Here is an 18,089-nt window from a genome sequence, read left to right on the forward strand (position 1 = left end):
GGCACGGTGGCACTGTAGTTAGCACTGCTGCCTCACGGTGCAAAGGACACGGGTTCGATCCCGGCCCCAAATCACTCTGTGAGGAGTTCGCACATTCTCCTTGTGTCTGCGTGAGTCTCACCCCCCCCACAACCCAAAGATGTGCAGGGTAGGTGGATTGGCCATGCTAAGTTGCCCCTTAATTGAAAAGAAAAAGAATTGGGCACAATTGAAACATATCACACATGTGAAGCTTCTGTCACGTTAATCTTCACAGTGGGCCTGCCTGCACCCCCACCCCCTGTTGTCCTGTGCTCCACCCCCCTCCCCCTCCACTGCAGTGAACTAAGATCAAACGCACATGATGCAGACCCCATTCAGAGGACGGGGGGGTGCACGTTGTCAGCAGAAAGACAGGAATCAGACTTCGGCATAAATGGAGGAGCACCAGAGCTAACCTCACAGTGAATTATGTCCCTTGTCCTCCTCCTTCAGCATGTCACCCTGCTGCTGTGCCAGATTGTGGAGGGTACAGCAGACCACCACAAAGCGGGACACCCTCTTGGGGGTGTTCTACAGTGTGGTGTTGGGTGTTCTGACACACAGAAGAGCCAACACAGTTGCATATGGTACAACACTTCTTTATTTAAACTCACTATTTACAACTTGGTCTTTGCACTCTGCACGTGGGGGGCTCCCTGCTTGTGGTGTTTCAACAGCTCTTTCTTGTTTCCTTCTCCCCAGACCTACTGCCCTCCAGGTGTCGTGCTCGTGCTTTTTATGTGGTTGGTGTTCTTGTCTGTGATTGGTTGTGGTGTTGTGTACTCTGATTTGCCTGTTAGTGTGTCCATCATGATGTGTGTGTTTGAATATCATGACATCCCCCCTTTTTACAAAGATATGTGCCTACGTGGTAATAAATATGATCGTGACGTGAGTGCATCTAAGAGTGTGTGTGTGTCGTGTGCAGCATGTGTCTATGACGGAACTATGTACATGGGGCGATGTCGAGTGCGTCACATGAATCCAGTTGTACCATAACATAACAGAAATGCGAACGAGAGAAGAAGAAAAAAAAATTTGAACAGTTGTCCAGTCAGACGACATCTGGAACGATAAACAACAACAGGTTATCATGTAAAATTGTCCAACTTATTAAACATATGAACTGTATTATAAGTCCATTCTAATGGGTTTGCGACGAATTCGGGTTGACCGCCTTAAGGGTGGATCAAGAACCACCGGCTGCTGTGCAGGCATGGCCATGGGTGGCGATGGAAAGGGCGTGATGTGCGGCAGCTCCACAAAGTCATCCTCGGAAGCCTGTTGAGGATCTGGCGTGTTGTGTGGCTGTGAGCGTGGAAGTCGGCGAAGGGCGCGCCGATTGCGGCGACGCACGGAACCATCCGGCATGCGAACCAGGAACGAGCGGGGAGCCACTTGTCGGAGGACTTCGGCCGGTGCTGACCAGCCACCATACGGTTGATGGACGCGTACTTTGTCTCCGGAGGACAGGGGGGGCAGGTCCGTCGCTCGTGTGTCGTACCGACCTTTCTGGCGATCACGCTGCAGTTGCATGGTCCGAAGAACCGCCTCATGGTCTGTTGTCGGTGCCAGGACGGAAGGTACCGTCGTCCTGAGGGAGCGACCCATTAGTAGCTGCGCTGGCGAGAGGCCCGTGGATAACGGGGCCGATCGATAGGCCAGCAAGGCAAGGTTAAAGTCCGATCCGTCATCAGCCGCCTTGCACAGGAGCCGCTTTGCGATGTGGACACCCTTTTCAGCCTTCCCGTTCGATTGTGGATGCAGAGGGCTGGATGTCACATGAGTGAAACCATATGCTGCGGCAAAGGACGACCATTCACGGCTGGCAAAACAAGGTCCATTGTCTGACATGACAGTCCTTGGAATGCCGTGGCGAGCAAACGTTTCCTTGCAGGCCCCAATGACTGCGGACGACGTCAGATCATGGAGAGGCATGACTTCCGGGTAGTTTGAGAAGTAGTCTATAATAACAATGTAATCTCTGCCGAGCGCGTGAAATAGGTCAACACCCACCTTCGCCCAGGGGGACGTCACCATCTCGTGTGGTAGAAGTGTTTCCGGAGGTTGCGCTGGCTGAAACCTCTGACAGGTTGTGCAGTTGAGCACCATGTTGGCTATGTCTTCATTAATACCCGGCCAATATACCGCCTCCCGGGCCCTTCGTCTGCATTTTTCGACGCCCAAGTGGCCTTCGTGTAGTTGACGAAGAATCATCTGGCGCACACTGTGTGGAATGACGATCCTATGCGATTTCATAAGGACCCCGTCTATATTGGTGAGATCATCTCGCACATTATAAAACTGGGGGCACTGCCCTTTTAGCCACCCTTCCGTCATGTGGCGAATCACTCGCTGCAGCAGAGGGTCAGTCGCCGTCTCTGCGCGTATGTGGGCCAGACAAGGATCATCAGCTGGCATATTTGCTGCTGTCAGAGTCACGTGTGCCTCAATTTGACGCACGAACCCCTCCGCATCTGGTGGTGTGCTCACTGCTCGGGAAAGAGTGTCCGCCACTATGAGTTCCTTCCCCGGAGTGTAGATCAGTTCAAAATCGTACCTCCTGAGTTTAAGTAAGATGCGCTGGAGGCGAGGAGTCATGTCGTTCAGGTCTTTGTTAATGATGTTGACCAGGGGGCGGTGGTCAGTTTCGACCGTGAATCGTGGCAGGCCATACACATAGTCGTGGAACTTGTCCAGTCCAGTTAACAAGCCCAGGCATTCTTTTTCGATTTGCGCGTAGCGCTGTTCGGTAGGGGTCATGGCTCGTGAGGCATACGCAACCGGGGCCCATGATGACGTGCTGTCTTTTTGCAGGAGTACCGCTCCAATACCAGATTGGCTGGCGTCTGTTGAGATCTTTGTAGGGCGAGTCGTGTCAAAGAAGGCCAGCACTGGTGCCGTGACCAGTTTGTGCTTGAGCTCCTCCCATTCCCGCTGATGCGACTGGTGCCAGTTGAATTCCGTCGATTTTTTTACGAGATGGCGCATGTTTGTTGTATGAGAAGCCAGGTTGGGAATGAACTTCCCAAGGAAGTTGACCATGCCCAGGAATCTTAAGACAGCCTTCTTGTCAGCCGGTCGTGGCATGGCTGTGATGGCGCTAACCTTGTCTGCATCGGGACGGACCCCGGACCTTGAGATGTGGTCCGCGAGGAATTTCAGCTCCGTCTGGCCGAAAGCACACTTCGCACGGTTGAGACGCAGGCCATTTTGCCGTATGCGGGTGAAGACACGTCGAAGACGATGCATGTGTTCCTGCGGAGTGGTGGACCAAATGATGATATCGTCCACATATACACGTACCCCTTCGATGCCTTCCATCATCTGCTCCATAATGCGGTGGAATACTTCAGATGCCGAAATGATGCCGAATGGCATCCGGTTGTAGCAGAATCTGCCAAAAGGGGTGTTGAATGTGCATAGTCTTCGGCTGGCCGGGTCCAGTTTGATCTGCCAGAATCCTTTGGACGCATCCAATTTAGTGAATATGTTGGCTCGCGCCATCTCGCTGGTGAGGTCTTCTCGTTTCGGGATGGGATAGTGTTCCCGCATGATGTTGTTGTTCAGATCTTTTGGATCTATACATATACGGAGCTCGCCAGAGGGCTTCTTTACACAGACCATGGAGCTGACCCATGGCGTGGGCTCCGTGACCTTGGATAGGACCCCTTGGTCCTGAAGAATCTGCAGTTGTGCCTTGAGGCGGTCTTTGAGAGGCGCAGGAACCCTGCGAGGTGCGTGAACGACAGGGATGGCGTCCGGTCTGAGTCGAATCTTGTACGTGTGTGGCAATGTCCCCATGCCTTCAAAAACCTCCTGGTTGTGAGCGAGGAGGGAATGGAGATTCGCGTGGAACTCAGCATCCGGGAAGTCGGATATCTCATCTGGAGAGAGAGACATGATGCGCTGTACCAGGTGAAGGACCTTACACGCTTGTGCGCCCAGTAACGAGTCCTTTGATGAGCCCACAACTTCGAAGGGGAGTGTGGCCGTGTACCTCTTGTGAGTCACCTGTAGCTGGCAAGATCCTACGGACGGGATAACGTTCCCGTTATAGTCAACCATCTTAAGCCGGGATGGTGTGATGGGTGGTTTGACCTTCATGGCCTGGACTGCAGAGTAAGCAATCAGGTTGGCGGATGCGCCGGTGTCCAGACGGAAGGCGACGCGCGATCGGTTGACCGTCAGGGTGGCACACCACTCATCGTCTGGATTGATGGCATTGACCTTGTTGACATCAATGACGGCAACTCGGAAGTCATCCTGGTCATCTGCATCACTTAACTGGAAGTCGTGATGCGTGGGCTGGACGGTCCTGACTCGTGTGCGAGGTTGTCGAGGATGCGCCGGATCCATGGGTTGAGCCGCACGACAGCGGGCTGCGTAGTGGCCTATCATGGCACATCTGTTGCACTGTCGGTATTTTGCAGGACATTGCCCTTTTAAGTGTAGACCTCCACACTTGCTGCACGTCATGACGTCACGACGTTCGTTGCGCCACTGCGCATGCGCAGTGCGATCTTGCGGTGGGCGCGCCTGCGCAGTGCGTCCCTCGTTGTGGCCGTTATTCTTGGCGCGCACCTGCGCGGGAGACCGCGAAAAGCGCGGGAAGCGGCCGCTGTCGTCCGGGCCGTGGGGCGGGAAGAAATCGACGGCCTGGATGCGTTCAACGTCGTGGGCGGCCTGGCTTGCCGATTCGACGGCTGGGGACCCCCTCCGTGCCAACTCGGACGCCTGAAATCGGGCAAAACGGCAGGCAGCATTTTCATGGAGGACACAGGCTTCCACAGCAGACGCTAAGGTGAGGCTCTTTATTTTAAGAAGCTGCTGGCGTAGGCCACTAGAGGCAACGCCAAAAACAATCTGGTCCCTGATCATGGACTCTGTGGTGGTGCCGTAACCGCAGGACTGCGCTAGAATCCGGAGGTGCGTCAAAAAGGGTTGAAAAAGCTCCTCCTTACCTTGCAGGCGTTGCTGAAAGATGTATCTTTCGAAAGTTTCGTTTACTTCAGTTTGAAAGTGCTGGTCCATTTTGAGGATGACCGTGTCATATTTGGCCTGGTTTTCGCCTTCCTCGAACACCAGTGAATTAAAGACATCGTTTGGGTGGGGGCCTGCGTAGAAGAGGAGCATTGCAATCTTCGAATCATCCGAGACATTCTGTTTTTCGGTGGCACGGATGTACAGGTCAAATCGCTGCCTGTAGAGCTTCCAGTTGGTGCCTAGGTTCCCCGTGACTTGCATCGGCTGCGGTTTGCCGGTGTGGTCCATGTCCAGAATGGCAGGTTGGTAGGCAGGTATCGATCCACTCCTGTACCATGTGGTGTTGGGTGTTCTGACACACAGAAGAGCCAACACAGTTGCATATGGTACAACACTTCTTTATTTAAACTCACTATTTACAACTTGGTCTTTGCACTCTGCACGTGGGGGGCTCCCTGCTTGTGGTGTTTTAACAGCTCTTTCTTGTTTCCTTCTCCCCAGACCTACTGCCCTCCAGGTGTCGTGCTCGTGCTTTTTATGTGGTTGGTGTTCTTGTCTGTGATTGGTTGTGGTGTTGTGTACTCTGATTTGCCTGTTAGTGTGTCCATCATGATGTGTGTGTTTGAATATCATGACATACAGGGCACCACCAGAGCGGTCTAGGCATCGGAACCACATCTTGTGCAGTCTGATGCACTGTTCAATGCAGCACGGGTGGCAACATGGGCCTTGTTATATTGGGTCTCCTGTCAGCCTGGGGTGGTCCTCAAAGATGCCGGGGATCTCCGAGTGCTCCAGGATGTAACTGTCATGTATGTTCCATGGATAGCGTGCACACACGCACATGATACAGAGGCGCTGGCTGCACACAATCTGAACATTCAAGGAGTGGAACCCCTTCCTGTTAATAAAGGGTGCTCTCTGATGCCCAGTTGAGCGCAAGGCGACATGCGTGCCATTGATCGCCCCCTGGACCTGGGGCATCACGGCGATGGTGAAGAATCCTGCTGCCCGGGCATCTTGGTGGGCCTGGCCCAGGTTGAAGGTGTTGCAGTTGGATGCCCGGGCATACAGGGTATCCGTGACCTCTCACATACGCCTGTGGGCTATAGCTTGTGAATTGGCGCACACGTCCCCGCTCGAGCCCCGGAATGAGCCAGTTGCATAAATGCTGAGGGCTGCGCTGAACTTCACAGCCACTGGGAGTTGGTGTCCTCCTCCACGGCGTGCCAAGTCCACAAGGACGTGACACAGGTGTCGCACTGTTGCTTTGTTAAGACGGAGTCTCCGGCGGCACGTACTGTCTGTCATCTCCTTAAAAGACCTGTACACCTTGGGGCCATCGCTAACCCCCCCCCCCCCACCCACCCTGGGCTCCTCTCGGCCTGATGGGTGGCCGGGTCTTCAGGGTGTGCGGTGGCCGCCTGCACTTGGGGTACTGGTTCCAGCCTACGTCTCTGCTGCCTTCTCTGGCGACTAGCAACCTGGGCTTCCACCAGCAGCCGCTGCAGGACCTACACCACCATCCCTTTTGATATCTGTAATGAATTGGAGAAGAAGATAGACTAACAATCCATTCGGGTTCCGCCCCAGAACCCTTACATCCCCCAAACCTCCCCCCACCCTCACGTCTCCCACCTTCTCTCAGAGTGCCATTCACAAAGCCAGTTCTGCACAAAACCATGATCTGCATACTCACCCCGGCCACATCAGGAGCCCCTAGAGCCCAGACCTCTGCCGGGAACATTATAACACATTCCCAGGCTTATCCTCCATTTCTGTTGAGGAACCTGCGAGGGGTGACACCGTGTGTTTGTTTTGGGAGGGGGGAGACCATACTCAGGTGCCCTTCCCTGATCCACACACTTACACACACCTTTGGTCTTGAGAAGAAACCCATTGCTGAAATCCTGCTCTTTAGTGTTTGCTGCCTAGGTGCTGATGCTCCGAGAGTTCAGGCACACTGTTCAGGCATCAAAGCTTGATTGAAATGCTGTGCACCAATCATCCTCTGAGACATGGCACGTGTGCCCTCGAGAAGTATTTGTGAGTTGAGAATATTTTGTTTTTGAAACAGTCAACAGTAACAAAGATTTGAAAATCAACTACGTAACATTCCACACAGCACACTAACCATTAAACAACACGGAAACATCACCGTTCCATATTGGTACCAATACAAAGCTATAGCAGATCATTTTCACACAAAAAAAACACACGGTGTCACCCCTCACAGGTTCCCCAACAGAAATGGAGCATAAGCCTGAGAATGTGTTATAATGTCCACACCTGTGTCGTAGAAATGATCTGTCCATCAATGTGTTACTTGTTCCACGTATCAGAGCCATTCTCCGTCCAGGAGCCACAGCTGTGCAGGCTCTCCCACACGGCCCAATCTCACTGGAACCAAATCCTGACATCGACATATTCCACTCAAGGTGTAGTTGAACATCCTTGTCTTCCAGTGTGTTTAAACCATGGTGATCTGCAAGTTACATGCAGCACTTACCACACCATAATAATAATAATCTTTATTAGTGTCACAAGTAGGCTAACATTAACACTGCAATGAAGTTACTGTGAAAAGCCCCGAGTCGCCACATTCTGGCGCCTGTTCGGGTACACGGCGGGAGAATTCAGAATGTCCAATTCACCTAACAGCAAGTCTTTCAGGACTTGTGGGAGGAAACCGGAGCACCCGGCGGAAACCCACGCAGAGAACGTGCAGACTCAGCACAGACAGTGACCCAAGCCGGGAATCGAACCTGGGACCCTGGAGATGTGAAGCCATAGTGCTAACCACTGTGCTACTATACTTCCCAGAGCAACAAAAGCATCAGCAATCTGTGAAGGCATTTCTTCAAAGGCGTCATCAGGTGGCCCATTTGGATCAACGTTGTGCACTAGGTTGCGCACTGTCTTCTTACGACAAAGCAGATTGCCTTCTGGACTCATACCTCCCCCTGAGCCTGGCGTTCCAGGACCCAGGTAACTATGAAAAAATTGTCCTTTCTTCTGGCTACAGAAAAGGAATAAAACAGCAACCTCCAGGCATTTGCAGCCACCAGCAGGAGCAAGCAGCAAGCACAACTCACAAGGCCAGTTCCTCATTTGCAATAGCCTTCAGCTGTGAAGCTAGTGGCTGCTCACAATCAAAGGGAGTGAAATTGACTTTCAGCATGAAACCAAGAGCAGGGCTCTGTCCTGGAGGTGTTTGGTAGGCCAGACAGGCTGCAGCTGTAGTTGCCCCTGTTATGGGTTTCCACAATACTTAAAGATGGCTTGAAGGCCTGACAGACACAAAACCGTTCATATCCCAAGCTCCAGGGGCGATCCCTGACCCAGAATGCTTCAGCTCCCCGACCAAGCCCAAGCCCCAAGCAGGGTGTCCCCGCCCAAGCCCCCAGCGGGGTGCATTTTCTGAGGGCCACAAAGAATCCAGCATGAGTTGAAGGATAGAAAGAAATAATATTTATTTACAATAACATATATACACAACAGCAGCAGTAACTCCCTTGCTGCTCACTCCTCTCTAGCTGGTTCCAAACTGGCCAGCTGTATTTATGCAGGGAATCTGCTAATGATTTCTCCGCCCCCCTCATTGGGGAAGCTCCAGCAGAAGCTTATGATTAGTCACGATAGTGAAGTGGCGGCCATACACATACTGGTGGAAGCGTTTCACCGCAAAGACCACCGCCAGGCCCTCCTTCTCGATCTGTGCGCACTTCTTTTCCGCTGCAGTCAATGCGCGGGAGGCAAAAGCTATCGGCCACTCGGCCCCGTACTCCATCTTGTGGGACAGGATGGCCCCGATACCATACGGGGATGCATCACACGTGATGAGTAAAGGCTTTCCAGGATCATAGTGGGTTAGCAACCCAGATGATGACAATTGTTGTTTTACCCGCCGGAAAGCGGTTTCTTGCAGCTGACCCCAAACCCAGGTGTGATTCATCTTTAGCACAAGGTGCAACAGGGCCAGCGTAGTTGCCAGATTGGGGAGGAACTTCCCGTAATAGTTTACGAGGCCGAGAAAAGAACGAAGATGCGAAGTGTCAGTCGGGGCGGGGACCTGTTGAATTGCGTGCACCTTCGCTGCAATGGGGTGCAAACCTTCGCGGTCCACCCGATAACCCAGGTAGACTACTTACTTCGCCTGAAAGACGCACTTCGTGCTACGTAAACGGACTCCAGCCTCTGAAAAGCGTCTAAGGACAGCCTCCAAATTTTCCAAATGTTCCTGCTCCGACGTCCCTGTAATCAAAACGTCGTCTAAGTAGACAGCAAAATGCAGTAAACCTCTCAATATGCCCTCCATGACGCGTTGAAAAATAGCGCAGGCAGAGGATACCCCAAAGGGCAACCGTGTATATTATCATGTGAGAGTACCTTTAGGAAATGGGTGTTTATAAATGGGTGTGTATATAAATATCCGTAGTGAGAGTACCTTTAAGAAATGGGTGTTTACTAATGCAGTGATGTCTGAGTGTGGGTGGAGCTGGGTTGTCGGTCAGCTTTTTACTTTCATTTTAGGCTGTTTGCTCCAGGGTGTGTTTTAGTTTCATTTTCAGAGCTGGATAGCTGCAGTCACAGCCAGAAGGGGTATTAGTCTCTCTCTCGCTGCAATCTAAAAACTGTAAATCGATCCTTTGGTGATTTAAAACTAATAACTGCTCTCAGTAGTGACTTTAACCTGATGTGCTTCTGATAAAAGTTATTTTTTTAAGTCTTATGGATGTTAAAAGGATAGCTTAAGGATTACTCAGTGTTGTATTCTTTGGGGGTTGTATTTGAATTAATGGTTGCTAAGATGTTCACTGTATGTTTTAAAAAGGTTAACTTGAGATCATTGAATAAACATTGTTTTGCTTTAAAAATTACTTTTCCATTTCTGCTGTACCACACCTGTAGAGTGGGCCGCGTGCTCCCCATACCACAATCTATTAAAAGTTGTGGGCCAGGTGAACTCCATGATACACTCTGAGGTTCTCTAAACCCTGGTCCATAACAAATTGGGGCTCGTCCGGGATAAATGTCTATCTATTGGATTGTCTTAGTGAACTTAAAGACAGTGAGGGGTGAGCATATTGTGGTAGCTTTTCAGGTGTGGTATGTTAGTTTAAGTAGGGAGTGTGTTGTGGACAATGGCTCTTTCAGAGGCTCTGAAGTTTTTGGGGGTGGAGACGGTCACACGCAGTACCTTATGGACAGAGACTAAAAACAGACGTTTAGATTTGGCAAAAATATTGCAGTTAACATGACCTGACAAAATGCGAAAAGATGAGGTAACTATGGCAGTGGCTAAGTATTTAAAGTTGCCTGAGATACAGTCTGACTCACTAGAAATGGCAAAGATCCAGTTTCAGGTTAAGCAACTTGAAGATGAAAAAGAATTAAAGCAGCTTGAATGTGCAATGAGAGAAAAAGAAAGAGAAAAGGAGATACAGATCAGGGAAAAAGAAAAGGAGAGAGAAGAAAGAAACAAAGAAAGAATAGCCCGAGCAGAACAAAAGGAAAGAGATAGAGAGGAAAGGGAAAAAGAGAGAGAGTTTGAGCTTCAGAAAATGGCTATGAAACATAACAGTCAGTTAAAATTGGGGAAAGTAAAGGGAAACGTACAGTTGGAGGATAGTGATGAGGATAGTGAGAAAGAGGGTCATAGTCGAAGGCTTGGTGGAGATCTATTTAATATGTCCAAGCATTGCCAAGGTTTGATGAGAATGAAGTAGAAGCCTTTTTCATTTCATTTGAGAAGGTAGCTAAACAAATGAAATGGCCACAGGACATGTGGGTATTACTGATTCAAACAAAGCTGGTAGGTAGGGCTAGTGAAGTGTTTGCATCACTAACGGAGGACGTATCTGGGACGTATGAGTAGGTGAAAAAAATCCATCTTAGATGCATCTGAACTAGCGCCTGAAGCCTACAGACAAAGGTTTAGAAATTTAAGGAAAGAATTTGGTTAAACATACATGGAGTTTGAAAGGCTCAAACAGAGTAATTTGGATAGGTGGATAAGGGCTTTGAAAATAGACCAAACGTATGAAGCTCTCAGAGAAATTATACTTTTGGAGGAGTTTAAAAGTTCAATTCCTGATGTAGTGACAACTCATGTGGAAGAGCAGAGGGTTAAAACTGCGAGATTAGCAACAGAAATGGCAGCCGATTATGAAATAGTTCATAAATCAAAGATTGGTTTCCGACATCAGTTTCAGCCTGTGAGGGATAGAAACTGGGGACATGAGAAATACTCAAGTAGTAAAGGTAAAGGTGATCTGATGGGAGATAATAAGGAGAGTGTACCTCAGATTAAAAAAGAAATCCAGGAGGGTGGAAAAGAAATGAAAAATTTCAAAAGTTTTCACTGTAATAAACTAGGCCATGTAAAGTCACCGTGTTGATGGTTTAAGAAAAGCACTGGGAAGGCTGATGTGGTAAAACAGGATAAGACAGTGGGGTTTGTTAAAGTGGTAAAGAAAAGCCTAAGTGAAGCGAAGGAGGTGCAAAAGATTGTGAAGCCTGATCAAGAGGTGATTGATAAGAAGGTGCCAGATCTCTTTAAATAATTTACTTGTGTGGGTAAAGTTTACTCATGTGTATCAGGAGGAGCAGGTAAAGAAGTCATCATTTTAAGAGATACAGGAGCTAGTCAATCTTTAATGGTAAGAGATGAGGAGTTATGTAGTTTGGGAAGAATGTTGCCAGGAATGGTGGTAATATGTGGAATTCAGGGTGAGAGGAGTAGTGTTCAATTATATAAGGTAAGGTTGGAAAGTCCAGTGAAGAGTGGTGAAGTGGTAGTAGGATTATTAGAGAAACTATCTTGTCCAGGACTCCAGTTTACCTTGGGTAATGATATAGCTGGATCGCAGGTGGGAGTGATGCCTACTGTGGTTGATAAGCCAGTGGAAAATCAGACAACTGAAGTGTTGAAGGACGAATATCCTGGGATTTTTCTGGATTGTGTAGTAACAAGGTCGCAAAGTCACAGGTTAAGACAAGAAGAGAAATCAAAGAGTGAAGATAAAGTTGAAGTGCAAATATCAGAAACGATTTTTGATCAGATGGTTGAAAAAGAACAAGACCACGTGGAGGATGAGGCGGATATTTTTAGTTCTGGAAAATTGACGGAGTTACAAAAAAAAGATATAGAAATAAAACAGATGTATCAGAAAGCATACACGGAAGAGGAATCTGCGTGTATACCAGAGTGTTATTGCCGTAAAAGTGATGTCTTGATGAGAAAATGGAGACCTTTACAAATGCAGGCGGATGAAAAGTGGGCAGAAGTTCATCAAGTAGTATTGCCGGTAGGGTATAGAAAGATGTTGCTAGTTGCACATGAGGTGCCAGTGGGAGGGCATTTGGGAATAAGGAAAACTCAAGCTAAAATACAAAAACATTTTTATTGGCCTGGACTACATAAAGATGTAGTTAAATTTTGTCAATCATGTCACACATGTCAAGTGATAGGGAAACCTCAAGCAATGATAAAACCAGCGCCCTAAATATCCATTCCAGCATTTGAGGAACCTTTTACAAGGGTCCTAATTGATTGCGTAGGACTGCTTCCTCAAATGAAAAGTGGGAATCAATATCTTTTAACGATAATGGATGTGTCTACTAGGTTTCCAGAGGCCATTCCAGTACGTAATAGTACAGCTAAAACGATTGTGGAGGAGTTACTTAAATTCTTTACTTGATATGGACTACCCACAGAAATACAATTGGATCAAGGATCAAATTTAAACTCAAGGTTATTCAAAGAAGTTATGGATAGCTTAGGAATAAAACAATTTAAATCAACTGCAGAATCAACTACCATCCAGAATCGCAGGGAGCGTTAGAAAGGTGGCATCAGACATTGAAGACAATGTTGAGGGTTTTAGTGTGACGATTATCCAGAGGATTGGGATAAAGGAATTCCAAGCGTACTGTTTGCAATTAGGGATGCACCTAATGAGTCAACCAAATTCAGTCCTTTTGAACTAATATTTGGTCATGAGGTAAGAGGACCACTTAAATTGATCAAGGAAAAATTGGTGAGTGAGAAATCGGAAATTACATTATTGGATTACGTGTCAAATTTTAGGGAACAATTAAATAGAGCAGGTGAATTGGCTAGACAACATTTAAAAGTTGCACAAAATGTGATGAAACGGGTAGCGGACAAGAAATCCAAAGTTCGTAGTTTTGCCAGTGGAGATAAAGTTTTAGTGTTGTTACCAGTGGTAGGTGAACCTTTAAAAGCTAGGTTTTGTGGACCGTATCAGATTGAAAGGAAATTAAGTGAGATGAATTATGTGGTAAAAACACCAGATAGAAGGAAGACTCACCGAGTGTGTCATGTGCATATGCTTAAAAGGTACTTTGAAAGGGAAGGAGAGAGAAAGGAGGTTTTAATGATTCTAACTCAAAGTGACGAACCAAATCCAGATGACTGTGAATTTGACATACCTCAAATTAAAATGGAAAATGAGGATGTTCTTAAAAATTGGGATAAATTGTTGAGTTACCTTCCAGAGGAAAAACGGACTGACCTGAAAGAGTTATTGATATCACGTGGGCAAGTTTGTAGAGATAAATTGGGAAGTACTGTTGCTAACTTTGCCTTAGTTTAATTGCTCTGTTTTATCACCTTTGCTCTTGAGTCGCCAGGTATCTTTATGATACCGCCACGTGGTTCAAGTCCGAGTAATGCTCAATAATCCAATACACCGATTAGTAAGATTTACATCAAAGCACATCTATTATACACAGTAATCACTACTCATGCATAAATTCTACGTCTAAGCTACTTCTTGCAACTAACAGGCCTATACTTAACTTGGAACTGGCCCACCAGGTCAGGGAAATGAATGGCCTTTCGTTCGGGTTCTGAGCCTGCGGGATTCGAAGTTGGTACAGATTGGTAGCTAGGAGCGCCTATCTCGTTGCGAGCGTTGAATTAAACTTACGATTCGATCTATACTGCTCCGGTCATGGTCAATGTTGGTCCGTTGTTGCTGGGTGACCCGGGCAGGACGAAGCGCTCGAAGAGGTGGAGAGGAAGAGAAGAGAGCGATTTGAACTTGGAGCTCAATTCTTATAGTCCCCAGGGGCTTCCCGCCTTTCAGGGCGGCCCCTGTGCCTGGTCCCAAGTGATTGGACTTTGTCCCAATCACTTGGTTCGATTTTCTCCAATGCTGGAGCGGTTCCCTGATCGATGGGCAGTCTTGAGGTGCTCGTTCACCTCCTTTTGTGTAGGCTTCTGCTGGCGCCGAAGAGTCTGGTTTTGCTTTGTGTGTCTAAATGTTGCTTATTGTTCCCGGGGATTGCTCATTAGTATGCAGGTGGCTGTTGTTTTGTTACGCTGATGGTTGCTGGTATCGATAGTGTCTGGCCTTTCCAGAGGTAAATACACAGCCAACCTGCAGCTGCTCGTTTGTGTCTTGTTGGCTGACTTTCCCATCAGCCTTTGCCGTTCGCCATTTTGAATCAAGAGTTGGCCATTTTAAGTGGTTACAGTACTAAAATGGTTATACATGATGTAGATGTGGGAAATGCTGTTCCAATCAAACAACATCCATATAGACTTAACCCTTTAAAATTGACACAGGTTAACAAAGAGATGAGAGTATGCTTAAAAATGGCATAATTGAAGTGGGTTGCAACCAATGGAGCTCACCCATAGTGATGGTACCTAAACCAGACGGTACCCAAATGTTGAGTGTGGACTATAGAAAGGTTAATGCAGTTACCAGAACGGACTCTTATCCTGTCCCACGTTTGGAGGATTGCATTGAGAAAGTGGGACAATCAGCTTTTATTTCCAAATTGGATTTACTTAAAGGTTACTGGCAGGTACCTTTGTCCAACAGGGCAAAGGAAATTTCAGCTTTTGTGACTCCATATGGTATATACCAATTCAAAGATATGCCATTTGGCATGAAAAACGCCCCAGCCACATTTCAACGGTAAACTAACAAAGTTGTTTCCGGATTACCCAATTGTGCGGTATACATCAACGATCTGGTAATTTTCAGCCAGACATGGACAGAACATTAAAAACATCTGATGGATTTATTCGATCGACTTCAGGAGGCGGGTTTGGTGATAAACCTAGCCAATAGTGAATCTGGAAAAGCCCAAGTCACTTTCCTTGGCCATACAATCGGACAGGGTTGGATGGTCACACGGGATGTGGAACCAACAGTTATTGAGGAGTTTCGGATACCCTCAAGATGAAGGGAAATAATGCGATTTCTTGGCATGACTGGACGTGATCGAAAATTTGTGCAAAAGTTTTGTAACATGATTGCTCGACTGATGGACTTGCTGAAGAAACGTCGAAAATTTCAGTGGACAGCAGACTTTCAACAGGCATTTGGCTGCCTGTAGCTGTGATAACCAATGCTCCTGTGTTGGAGAATTACAAGGTACTCTGTGATCAGATTCAACTAAAGTATCTGACTTTAAAGAGAAATGCCGAGGCGTAGAGAAATGGACGGATCGTACAAGACCTTCTTGATCAAAGAGACTGTCAATCGAGAAGGATTCCAGTTGGAGGAAGAAGAACAAAAAAAAATGAACTATGTTATTATACCTGTTTGCGTGTGTTGTTTTTTGAAACGTAAAAGTATATTTACTGTGTGCATTTCTTAAAGGATAGTGAAAAGGTGAAAAATGAAACCATCTTGAAGTTGATGGGTTTTTTTTTTCTTGGGGGGAGGCGTCATGTGAGAGTACCATTAAGAAATGGGTGTTAATAAATGGGTATGTGTATAAGTATCTGTAGTGAGAGTACCTTTAAGAAATGGGTGTTTACTACTGCAGTGATGTCAGAGTGTGGGTGGAGCTGGGCTGTCTGTCAGCTTTTTACCTTTGTTTTAGGCTGTTTGCTGTAGGGTGTGTTTTAGTTTCGTTTTCAGAGCTGGATAGCTACAGTCACAGTCAGAAGGGATATTAGTCTCTCTCTTTGTAATCTAAAAACTGTAAATCGATCCTTTGGTGATTTAAAACTAATAACTGCTCTCAGTAGTGACTTTAACCTGATATGCTTCTGTTAAAAGTTATTTTTTAAAGTCTTATGGATGTTAAAAGGACAGCTTAAGGATTACTTAAGTATTGTATTCTTTGGGGATGTATTTGAATTAATGGTTGCTATGATGTTCACTATGTTTTAAACTTGAGTTCATAGAATAAACATTGTTTTGCTTTAATAAATACTTTTCCATTTCTGCTGTACCACACCTGTAGAGTGGGCCGTGTGCTCCCCATACCACAATCTATTAAAAGTTGTGGTTCAGGTGAACTCCATGATACACTTTGGGGTTCTCTAAACCCTGGCCCATAACAATATTCATACAAGCCCCGGTGTGTATTGATAGTTACATATGGCCGGGAGGCAGGGTCCAGCTCCAACTGTAGGTAGGCGTGACTCATATCTAATTTCGTGAACGAGAGTCCGCCTGCAAGCTTCGCGCAGAGATCCTCTATGCGAGGCATTGGATATTGGTTGAGCTGGGAAGCCGTATTCACTGTAAGTTTATAGTCGCCGCTGGAGCCACCTAAAATGGCTGATTCCCGATTAGAATGGTCAAACCCCGATCTAAAGTGGCGAACACAAGAGGCTGATGGGAAAATCAGCCAACAGGACTCAAACGGACAGCTGCAGGTAAAACAATGTATTCGGCTCTGGGGAAGTCGGCCCAGACCGATACCTGCAGCCATTAACATCACAACAACCCAGCCATCTGCATACTAAGCAGCCATCCCCGGGAACAATTGCTACACATTAGCAACATAAAGCCAATCCAGAACTTTCGGCGCCAGCAGTGGCTGTGACAAAGGAAGGTAGACGACCACCCCCCGATCAAAGAATCACCCCATTATTGGAGCATATCGAACCAAGTGATTGGGCCCAAGTCCAATCACTTGGAACCAGGTACGGAGTCCACCCCGAGAGGCGGGAAGCCCCTAGGGACTATAAAAATAGGGGCCAAGTTCAGATCGACCCTTCTTCTCCTGCTCGCAACCTTCGAGACCCTTCGACAAAGAAACAAGTAAGTCTTACTCCAGCGATCGCTACCAGATAGGTGCTCCAGACTATCGACTCGTACCAGCCTTTTGAATCCCGCAGACCAGACCCAATTCGATAGACCATTCGTTTCCCTGACCTGGTGGGCCATCTCCAAAGTTAAGTATTGGCCTTTAGTGGTAGGTAGTAGTCTAGAAGTAGGATTATTGTATAAGTATTTATTGCTGTATATCATAAATGATCGTTGATTTAACTTTTACTAAGCAGTGTGCTGCATTATTAATCATTACTTGAGCTTGAACCACGTGGCGGTATCAGAAAGATACCTGGCGACTCGTGAGCAAAGGTGACAGAATTAGAGCTAATAAAACTAAGGCTAATAAGAGCAACACCACACAGGCGAACTGTGGCATCTGGCTTCATTACAGGTACAATTGCTGCTGTCCAGTCAGCGAAACGGACGAGCCTGATTATACCAAGGACTCCAAACGAGTTAGCTCCCCTTCTACCTTCGCGAGCAAGGCGTAAGGCAACGGGTGCGCCCGGAAATAGCGCGGCGTGGCTCCTGGTTCGACTTGGATACGGGCTACAGCCCCTTTTATTTTCCCCAAACCGGGCTGGAATACATCTGGGTATCGTCCTAGTACCTCTGTCAACCCTCCAGAACCTGTTTGGAGGATGTGCTGCCATTGCAGCCACAAATAGCGCAACCAGTCCCGACCCAACAGGCTGGGCCCGTGACCACACACCACAATAATTGGGAAACGCCCCTCCTGGCGTCCATAAACAACAGGGGTCATCGTAGTTCCTGCAATGTCCAATGGTTCCCCCATGTAGGTGGCCAACCTGGCCTGTGTGTCGGTTAATGTAAGGGTCTGTATACCCTGCTTGATGTGGTCGAATGTCCTCTGGGCAATCACGGAGACCGCTGCGCCAGTGTCCAACTCCATCTCAAGAAGGTGACCATTGACCCATACTGTCACCTTAATGGGGGCCACAAGGGGAGCTGCCACACAATGCAGCTGCAGGCAGTCATCCTCCACATCCTCGGGAGTAGTCGATG

The 18,089-nt window shown here is 47.6% G+C and overlaps 1 long non-coding RNA gene across 1 annotated transcript in view; it reads left to right on the forward strand.

Annotated features, from left to right (window-relative positions):
• LOC140429478 (uncharacterized) overlaps positions 1–18,089 on the forward strand; it is a 136,479-nt gene that overhangs the window by 44,952 nt on the left and 73,438 nt on the right. The gene's annotated exons all lie outside the window — the stretch shown is intronic.

This window comes from Scyliorhinus torazame, chromosome 1 (assembly GCF_047496885.1).
Source record: "Scyliorhinus torazame isolate Kashiwa2021f chromosome 1, sScyTor2.1, whole genome shotgun sequence".
Taxonomy (NCBI): domain Eukaryota; kingdom Metazoa; phylum Chordata; class Chondrichthyes; order Carcharhiniformes; family Scyliorhinidae; genus Scyliorhinus; species Scyliorhinus torazame.